This window comes from Abramis brama (assembly GCF_963993115.1).
Source record: "Abramis brama genome assembly, chromosome: 13".
Taxonomy (NCBI): Eukaryota; Metazoa; Chordata; class Actinopteri; order Cypriniformes; family Leuciscidae; genus Abramis; species Abramis brama.
The window spans coordinates 4,232,761-4,243,122 of record NC_139975.1 but is presented as its reverse complement, the minus strand read 5'-3'; the positions used below and the strand labels follow the sequence as shown (position 1 = coordinate 4,243,122).

Genomic DNA, 10,362 nt, shown 5'->3' with positions numbered 1-10,362 from the left:
TTGCTTTAACATTTTCGACTTTTCGAAGTTATACAAGATAAGATAAGATAAGATACACAATTTTTTTAAGTCAGTCTAATGTAATTTAAGTTGAAATGACTCAAACATCCAAGTTGATTGTACTTAAAAATGTAAGGCAGCCACATTTTCCATAGCGTACCCTCATAAAAGTGTTGTTTTTATTGCAGTATAATGGAATATGAAAAGTACCATGGTAAAATGGCGGGAGTATTCATAAACAAAGCTATTTACATGGTACTCCTAGATATATATTGTGCTTTTTTGTGCTCATTCGGTACCATGGTAAGGCCGTGGTACTTTATAAGTGCACTGACCCATGTTCCTTTCTTCCCCCCCACCCCACACAAGTTAACTATTTAACTAACAAATAACCTTTAAAAACACAAAGCGAAGGCCGGCTCTTCTCAGAAATTTCCCATGTAACCGTGCAGCGCAGTGCAAGCGTACCCTGCGTGATCTTATGCCCCGCTCTTATTGGAAAATTAGCTTTGAAGTCACAAATAATACTCCCACATATGGGCCTCTGGACAGAAACTTGTGTCTTGTTTCCTCTAAATCTCTGCGTTTCCATAACAACTTTGTTTTCAGAAGCGGCGATCAGTTAACCCCTAAATGCCAAGGAAATGTCACTGTTTCAGATATGAAAATAAAGTGTTAATTGAGTGCGAGACCCCTTTAGTTTTCAGTCAGAGAGCAAAGCGCTCACACTGTAGAGAGCTGAGGCTGACAGCATGAACTGGTATGTACATCTGACTCATTTTTTTGGTTTTGGCTTGTTAATTGTTGTGTATAAATAGCATAGATTTACTGTGTCAACACTAAAATTAATGTGCTGTAGTGTCATATAGTGTATGCATATCCAGCAAGTGTTAGTGCATTTCTATTTTCCTGCTTTAAAGTGTTAGCAGTGCTTTATACACACTGGATATTGATGTGCTGATGTACAGAAAGGGCGTGCACACAGTGACTGACTCCGAAAGCGGAATTACCTGAGAGAAGCAACATCTACGTCACCTGTAGACATCCAACACTTTTACAAATCAGTGACAAAGAAAGCTGGCACATTTCTGCTTATCTTAAACGACATGTTACTTGTCAGTGATTTAAATGCATGATTTTAAGGCAAAAAAAAGTGTGTGATTTCTGGTGTGTAACGGCTGTTAATGTTTTTTAAACCTCATATTTAAGGCATCTTACATAAAGCTCCATATAGATTTAGCCTATTTATTCACATGTTATTGTAACACAAGTGCTTAACTGTTTACATCCTAATTAATTTAATTGTTTATATTCATATCGTAGTTCACATCCAAGCCCTTTCATTATAATTTAGGCTTTTAAAAAAAATATTAAATAAAAGCAATGACTGTATTTTGGTTTGTAAAATCTTTTTATTATTATTATCTAAGGCATATATGTATATTTTGACATATATAAATACATAAAAATACTATATATATATATATATATATATATATATATATACACATTTTAAATGTGTATATTATTAAATGTATTTATTTTATTTTTAATTAATATATTCATACAATATAATAAATAATATATGTTTAATATATAAATGTGTGTGTATATATACAGTGAGGAAAATAAGTATTTGAACACCCTGCTATTTTGCAAGTTCTCCTACTTGGAAATCATGGAGGGGTCTGAAATTGTCATCGTAGGTGCATGTCCACTGTGAGAGACATAATCTAAAAAAAAATCCAGAAATCACAATGTATGATTTTTTAACTATTTATTTGTATGATACAGCTGCAAATAAGTATTTGAACACCTGAGAAAATCAATGTTAATATTTGGTACAGTAGCCTTTGTTTGCAATTACAGAGGTCAAACGTTTCCTGTAGTTTTTCACCAGGTTTGCACACACTGCAGGAGGGATTTTGGCCCACTCCTCCACACAGATCTTCTCTAGATCAGTCAGGTTTCTGGGCTGTCGCTGAGAAACACGGAGTTTGAGCTCCCTCCAAAGATTCTCTATTGGGTTTAGGTCTGGAGACTGGCTAGGCCACGCCAGAACCTTGATATGCTTCTTACAGAGCCACTCCTTGGTTATCCTGGCTGTGTGCTTCGGGTCATTGTCATGTTGGAAGACCCAGCCTCGACCCATCTTCAATGCTCTAACTGAGGGAAGGAGGTTGTTCCCCAAAATCTCGCAATACATGGCCCCGGTCATCCTCTCCTTAATACAGTGCAGTCCAGGGACGGACTGGGGCTAAAAAACAGCCCTGGACTTTCTCCCAAATAGGCCCATCATCCGGCCATTCGCCCCTAGCGACAGACACTAGCCAGGATGTCCTGATACTATATGCCACAATACTGTAGCCTATCAGACAAGGTATTCATAGCAAGTAACATCTCAAAACAAACGATGATAATTGGGGTTGAGTTTATTAATGAAGCCTCAGCCTTCAAATAAAAACAAAAAAATTTACAATTCCATAAAATACAAATAATGAAATGTCACTGGCTACAGTAACCCCAAATTACACAAACTTGCAATTATAAAACATATAGTTAGGCTACTATATACCAGGGTCCAACCTTTTTGTGTGCGAGGGCTACCTCAAGGGATAAAATAATCTAGAAGTCATTTTTATTTCTTATACTCCAATATTTATTATACATAACATGGTGAAGCTTTTTTACTTTTCACCATCATATGGGAAATAATAAAATATCTTCTGGTTATTCTGGTTCAGACTTACAAGCGTTTAAAAAAAAAAACAATTCCTGAAAAATTATGAAAATATTTATTGATTTTTTTTTTGATTTTCTATAAACCTATTGTATGTGTTATCAAAAACAGTAGCCCAAACATTTAGTATAAATATAAATGAAAAAATATATATATAAATAAATAAATAAACTGCCATAACTAAACAAAACATTACTGCATTAGGCTACATTTTACATTTTTAATATGAATACAGGCACATTTATGCCAAAAAAATTTGTTTTACTAAAGTTAATTCATAAGTTTTGGTGTGAAATGTCTTATAGCTGGTTTGTTCTTGGAACACTGTTTCGCCTGTTTTTTTTTTTTGCGTCAATATGTTGAGAATATCAGCGCTGTTTCATCTGGCTTTTTACAAGCTTAAATCACATAGTCATTTGTGGGTTTATATAGAGATAGAGAATTCTGCGCTGAATTGAACTGCTTCTCAGTGGATCGCGCACAGCTCTGTGTAATAATGTTCGCGTGATCGAGATCAGCGTAACGTGCTTTGGCCGCGATCGCTGTTTATTGGGCCGAGCTGATAATGCGCTGCTCAGATCAAACAAGTTTTGTTCCGCTTTTTGAGCGTTTGCCATTTGATGTTTCTCATACGCAACGCAAATGACAGCGTATAATCAAAGAGAGTTGGGTAATTTTGTAGAGGCAAAAGTTCAAATTGAAATGTTTAGTTGAAAAGGTCGCAAAAATTATACCATTTATTCAAAGTCTGGAACCCCGACGGCAAGTTGGGGCTATTTATAGAATGTGTTTAGCGGGCAACTCACAGGCACCACGTTGGAGACCACTGCTATTCAAATATAATATAAGCAAATTTAAAAGTGCAGCCTTATAAAACTAACTTTCTGTCAGTGGCTATAGGCCGACTCTTCTTCCTCAGATGTTGTTTTTTACACGTAGCATATAAGTGATCGTATTAGTGCCCCTGCTGTTGGCTGTTCATATTGCTTTATTAGATTTTTTTTTTTTTTTTTTTTTTTTTGTGCCGACGGCCCTCGGTTGGACGGCCGTTCTGGACTTTTCCAGAACGCACAGATTGTCAGTCCGTCCCTGGTGCAGTCGCCCTGTCCCATGTGCAGAAAAACACCCCCAAAGCATGATGCTACCACCCCCATGCTTCACAGTAGGGATGGTGTTCTTGGGATGGTACTCATCATTCTTCTTCCTCCAAACACCGTCCAAACACCATCTGACCACATGACTTTCTCCCATGACTCCTCTGGATCATCCAAATGGTCATTGGCAAACTTAAGACGGGCCTTGACATGTGCTGGTTTAAGCAGGGGAACCTTCCGTGCCATGCATGATTTCAAACCATGACGTCTTAGTGTATTACCAACAGTAACCTTGGAAACGGTGGTCCCAGCTCTTTTCAGGTCATTGACCAGCTCCTCCCGTGTAGTTCTGGGCTGATTTCTCACCTTTCTTAGGATCATTGAGACCCCACGAGGTGAGATCTTGCATGGAGCCCCAGTCCGAGGGAGATTGACAGTCATGTTTAGCTTCTTCCATTTTCTAATGATTGCTCCAACAGTGGACCTTTTTTCACCAAGCTGCTTGGCAATTTCCCCGTAGCCCTTTCCAGCCTTGTGGAGGTGTACAATTTTGTCTCTAGTGTCTTTGGACAGCTCTTTGGTCTTGGCCATGTTAGTAGTTGGATTCTTACTGATTGTATGGGGTGGACAGGTGTCTTTATGCAGCTAACGACCTCAAACAGGTGCATCTAATTTAGGATAATAAATGGAGTGGAGGTGGACATTTTAAAGGCAGACTAACAGGTCTTTGAGGGTCAGAATTCTAGCTGATAGACAGGTGTTCAAATACTTATTTGCAGCTGTATCATACAAATAAATAGTTAAAAAATCATATATTGTGATTTCTGGATTTTTTTTTTTAGATTATGTCTCTCACAGTGGACATGCACCTACGATGACAATTTCAGACCCCTCCATGATTTCCAAGTGGGAGAACTTGCAAAATAGCAGGGTGTTCAAATACTTATTTTCCTCACTGTATATATATATATATATAAATATATAAATTTTAAATGTATATATTATTAAATGTATTTATTTTATTTTTAATTAATATATTCATACAATATAATAAATAATATATGTTTAATATATAAATGTGTATATATATATATATATATATATATATATATATATATAAATGTGTATATATATATATATATATATATATATATATAAATGTGTATATATATATATATATACACACATCTATCTAAAATATTTAATATACATTAAAAATGTATGAATATATTTTAATATATGTTACATTTTAATATATATATATATATATTTTTTAAATTAATATATACAAATATATAATAATAACATAATAAAAAATATACAGGTAGATGTTTATAAACATATATATTAATTTTAAATGTATATATGATTAAATTAAGTGTATATATTTATTTCCTTTTTAAATTAATATATACATATAATATAATAAATACTATGTATGTAGATGTTATATATATATATATATATATATATATATATATATATATATATATATATATATAGTATATAGTATATAAATCTATCTAAAATACACATTTTTAATATATGTATATATTTTAATATATATTCATTTTTTTAATATGTAGATTTTTATAAACACACACACACACACACACATAATTTTGTGAATTATGTAAGATGTACTAGGATGGCCTTTAGTGTATGTGATATTTTAGTATAGAGTCGAGAGCCGTTCAGTCAGAGAGTGAATCCTTCAAAAAGCCCAATACTGCTTTAAATATTATCACAGACATTAATAATCATGACATCTAATTCTCCAGACTGAGAAGTAGGACAGAAGGAGCCGAGCGTAAACACACAGTGTCTCTCTTCCCAGCGCACACACACACACACACACAAATGGCCCGGTCGGCCGTCCCCCGCCCACATCACCCCATCATCCTGTGCTCTTACCGTAATATCCGCAAAATCCACATGTCTCGCTCTCAGTCTGAATCAGCCGAAAAACTGATTCACCTGTGTCCTCGCTCATGCCCCCAATATCAGGCGCTCAGTCTGAGGATGCCTTCAGCTGGCTTCAGTCTGGATACATGTTGTGTCTGTGTGTCTGATGCTCTAGAGAGAAAGTGAAAAAGAGAAAATACAGTCAACTCTCAACCTACAGTCAAGTGCAACTCTCTGCGCACGGCGAGCTTCATGCTAATGTACAGAAAACAGGCCCACGGATACAGCTAACAACAGAATATGGTTCACGTGATCAACAAACTCTCAAGCAATAAGCATATGCTCTGAAATACCAACACAGATACATGAAAACAGGGTTAACATCCCTCATGTAACTCATCTGAGCATTTTAACTCTCTCTAGGCCATTTAACACATTGAGACGCTAAAAATATGCTAAATGAATTTGGTTTGGATGCATTTTGGTCTGTCAGTGTTTTTTTGTTTTTTTTAGTCTCTTTTTAACAGTGAATTTTAATGGAAAATGTCTGTGAATAAACATTAACTAAACATGACGAGGGACAAAATGACATTTTAAGTTGAATAATTACAGTGCTTGATAAATAAGGTTGATCTAAAGCATCTTTAGCTATGGGACATTTTAGTCCGTATAGACCATGACGTTAAATATATATGTTATTTTTTTCCAGTTGTTTTCAGTATAAATTGTTTGCTATTTGATGCTGTTATTGTGGTGATTCTGATTCTGTGCCATAAAAACTTTACGGTTGAGTCTCCTGCTAAACAATAACCAATTCAGAAAAAAATATCAGAAAATATTATTAACTGATTACAATAATAAAAATAGTCTGAAAAAAAATATATAACAAATAGACTGATGTAAAAGTTTCACCAACTTATAGAGTAGGTACTTATTTTGAATGAGTACACTGAAAAAAATGTCGTAAAGAAATGATCGTAAAAAAAATGACGTAAAAAAAATGCTGTAAAAGAATTATTGTAAGTGGTTGCATTCAATTGATTTTATCTATATTTAAACAAATGCATTAAGTTGAACTTAATGCATTTGTTTAAATGTAGATAAAATCAATTGAATGCAACCACTTACGATAAAAAAATTGATTAATTTCAACTAATCATTTTTTTCAGTGTACCTTCCACCCGTACTGGGGCATAGGCCGTCTACAAGGGATCTCCAAGAGTCTCTGTCAAGTCAAGTCAAGTCATCTTCATTTTTAGCGCTTTTAACAATGTAGATTGTTACAAAGCGGCTTTACAGTGATAATAGGAAATTTAAGTAACAGAGATTGTTTGGCTTTATAGCAGCTCTAGGATAAAGTTATAGTCCAGCTAAAGTTAGTTTTGATTGATTCACTTCCGTCGGTTCACAGGGAGAGACTAGTTGACACTTCAGGACTGTGTTGTCGTCGTGTTCAGGTGCAGGTCCTTCATCAGATCTGGATACAGCCTGGATCCGGCGGACTGCGGTAAACCTCGGGATAAGCAGAGAGACTAATATTAGCGTGGACGCCATTCTTCTTATGATGTAACGAGTACATCCGGATTTATGGGGAGTGTTCCCGGTTCTGGCTGACCTAATCTATGCAGCCTAACATTGAATTATAGAAGTCTATAATGTGTTATGTGTATGCTAGGTCAAAGAGATGTGTTTTTAGTCTAGCTTTGAGTGTGTCTGCTTCCCAGACAATGTTAGGATTGTCCAATGTTGGTGCTAAATAGGAAAAGGATCTACCGCCAGCAGTCTGTCCTGGGCTCTCCTCTCCAACTGGTTCCAGATCATCTTCATGATCTTAACTTCTGTGTCCAGTTCTCTGCGCCATGTGTTTCTTGGTCTGCCTCTTTTCCACGTGCCCTGTGGGTTCCATGTTAGGGCTTACGTAAAGTGTGCATCCCCATCCCCAACGTCGTTTTTCAATTTCTTCTTCTACAGGCTGGTTGGTTTTATTCCAGAGTTCGTTGTTGCTGATGATCTCTGGCCAATGGATATTTAGTATCTTGTGTAGGCAGTTGTTAATGAAGACTTGCGTTTTCTTTGTGATTGTTTTCCAAGTTTCTGCTCCATATAGAAGAACTGCTTTTACATTAGTATTGAAGATCCTGACTTTGGTCTTGGTTGATAGTTCTTTAGATCTCCAAATGTTTGCGTGTGATCGGGTTAGTGGTGGTTGTGTTTATCTTGAGGGTCTTACTCTTGCCTTTGTGAATGTTGAGGCCAGTTTGTGCGGAGGTATCTGCTACACTGGATGTCATCTCCTGCTGGGTGTGTGATAGTAGGGCCAAGTCATCTGCGAAGTCCAAGTCCGGTAGAAAGATAAATGGCGAGATTAGACATCCTTGTCTGACGCCTGTCTTTACCTGGAATGTCTCCGTGAGTTGCCCTCTATGTATCACTTTCCAGCTTAGATCCTGATATGAGTTCCTGATTATGGTGGAGATTTTTTCAGGTATCCCATAATGATGTAGGAGCTTCCATAGGGTCTCTCTGTCTACGCCGTCGAATGCTTTCTCGTAGTCGAGGAAGTTGATGTACAGGGGTGAGTTCCACTCTAACGACTATTCAATTATATATTATACTATATAGTATATATAATTATAATATATATATATAGTATATATTATATATTATATACTATATATATATATATATATATATATATATATATATATATATATTATAATTATATACTATGTAGTAGGGTTTTGAATGCAGGCCTGGTGTTTGTTTCAACTAGGGGTCTAGCAGCCATTTTAAATTCCCTATGAAATCAAAACTGAGCATTCTTGTTTTTTTATGGAATATTGCAGTAATTATTATAAATAATGATTTATCTGTGCACATCATTTGTTTTTAATTCATGTTCCTGGTAATCTTGAATCAGAATAACTTCCTCTCGCAAAAAACACAATGTTTAAAAGACATTATTGTCCTCTGTTTTCTACTGCAGTGCTTTCAACAGAAAGTTCCCAGCCTGCCAAATAAAAATGACAACGGATAATAAAATGGACAGTTCACTTGAACTAAAAGTAACTAAAGTAACTAAAGTAACTAAAAGTCTTAAAGTCAGCATGAAACAGAAGTTGCGCTGGTCTTTTCTTCTCTATTATGACGTATATATCTGAGTGAAACGCTTCTGGAACAAGAACAAATGTGGGCGGGGCTTGATTTTGTCTGTGTGGAACTGATTGGATGGTTGTGGTTTGCTATTGGCTGATCTCATGTGAGTGACAGGTTGCTCCGCCCACATCACCAGAAGAGAAGAGATGCTGCGAGAGGAAGTTATTCTGATTCAAGATTACCAGGAACATGAATTAAAAACAATAATGATGTGCACGGATTAATCATTTATATTAAATACTACAATATCCCATTAAAAAAAATAAGAATGGTCAATTTTGAATGCATAGTGACTGCTATGACCCTGTTTCTACCAGAGATGTGCAACACTGGATGAAAACATTAAAATGAATGGCATGTTGTCTTAAAATATTCAATAATAAAATACTTTTTTGAAATATACAATTCAATCTGTAATGCATGTTTAGGCCATTGATGATTAGATTTTCTCATAGGTGGATTCTTCTCTCATGTGATCATGAGATTTTGATTGTATGTTTGTGTATATGTGTGTGTGTGTGTGTGTTAAAGAGGAATATCTTGTGCATTTGTTTATTTTTATACCATCATGATCATTCATATCTCAGAAGTTCTAAGGAATACAAACAGACACAAATGAGTCAATAGTTGTCGTGCAAAAGAGCAAATTGCACACACAAAAAAAAAAGTTCAAAAATGTTCCCCTGTTCTGAATAACCATCTATACCCACTAGTAAATATATGCATATATGGTATTGAGCAGTGCATGTCAGTTATGTATTGTAGTTTTTGTTCCTTAATGTATGTTCCTCATTGATGTGTGTGAAGCACAAAAACATGAAGTTCATTATTTATAGCAGTTTCTAAAACCATAACGTGACTCAGTCAAGTCAGAACTGTTTGGTCGAGACTCCATTTAAAGCGTGAGTCAATTTGTTTGTAACCAGCTGTTTTGTTTTTGTGGGCTGAATGGCATTATAATGTACTGTAACCCACCTCAATATCAGCATGTGTGAACCTCCTCCACAAAACAAACAACTCGCAAATATTACAAAAAAGACCTGAAGATTTAAGGAACTTTGACTCTGACTTGAAGACTAGTTTCACCTGTTTTAATGCAGGCTCTGATATTCAAATGATGTGGTTCACGGCCTTGTTTTAACAGAAAAACAGTGAGTAAGAATTCAGTTCAGAATTTTGCTTGGTTTCATCTTTTGATGGAAATATGGCAACAGAAACTGACTCATAACTTGAAATATTTTCTCTATTTTAGCTATAGGTTATCTTTGATCAACGTTAGGGTCTTTCCCACATTTAAGCATTTAAGATTCTTGATTTTTTTATCACCTTTTTTTTTTTTTTTTTTTTGAGTTTTAGAAATTCAACTTTTTAATGTGAAACTACTGTGGGAACTAATAAAAAGGTCATTTTGCAATTTGCCTGCATGTCAAGTTTGTGTCATATTTTGTGTTGCGGTCGATTAACTGT

General features: G+C 35.3%; 1 protein-coding gene across 1 annotated transcript in view; it reads left to right on the top strand.

Moving 5' to 3' along the window:
- The first annotated feature begins 744 nt into the window (after nt 1-744).
- Nucleotides 745-10,362, top strand: part of il21 (interleukin 21) — a 21,789-nt gene continuing 12,171 nt past the window's right edge. Inside the window, exon 1 of the mRNA XM_084133107.1 lies at nt 745-760. The gene's annotated coding sequence lies outside the window, so the exon portion shown is untranslated. The remainder of the gene's footprint in view (nt 761-10,362) is intronic.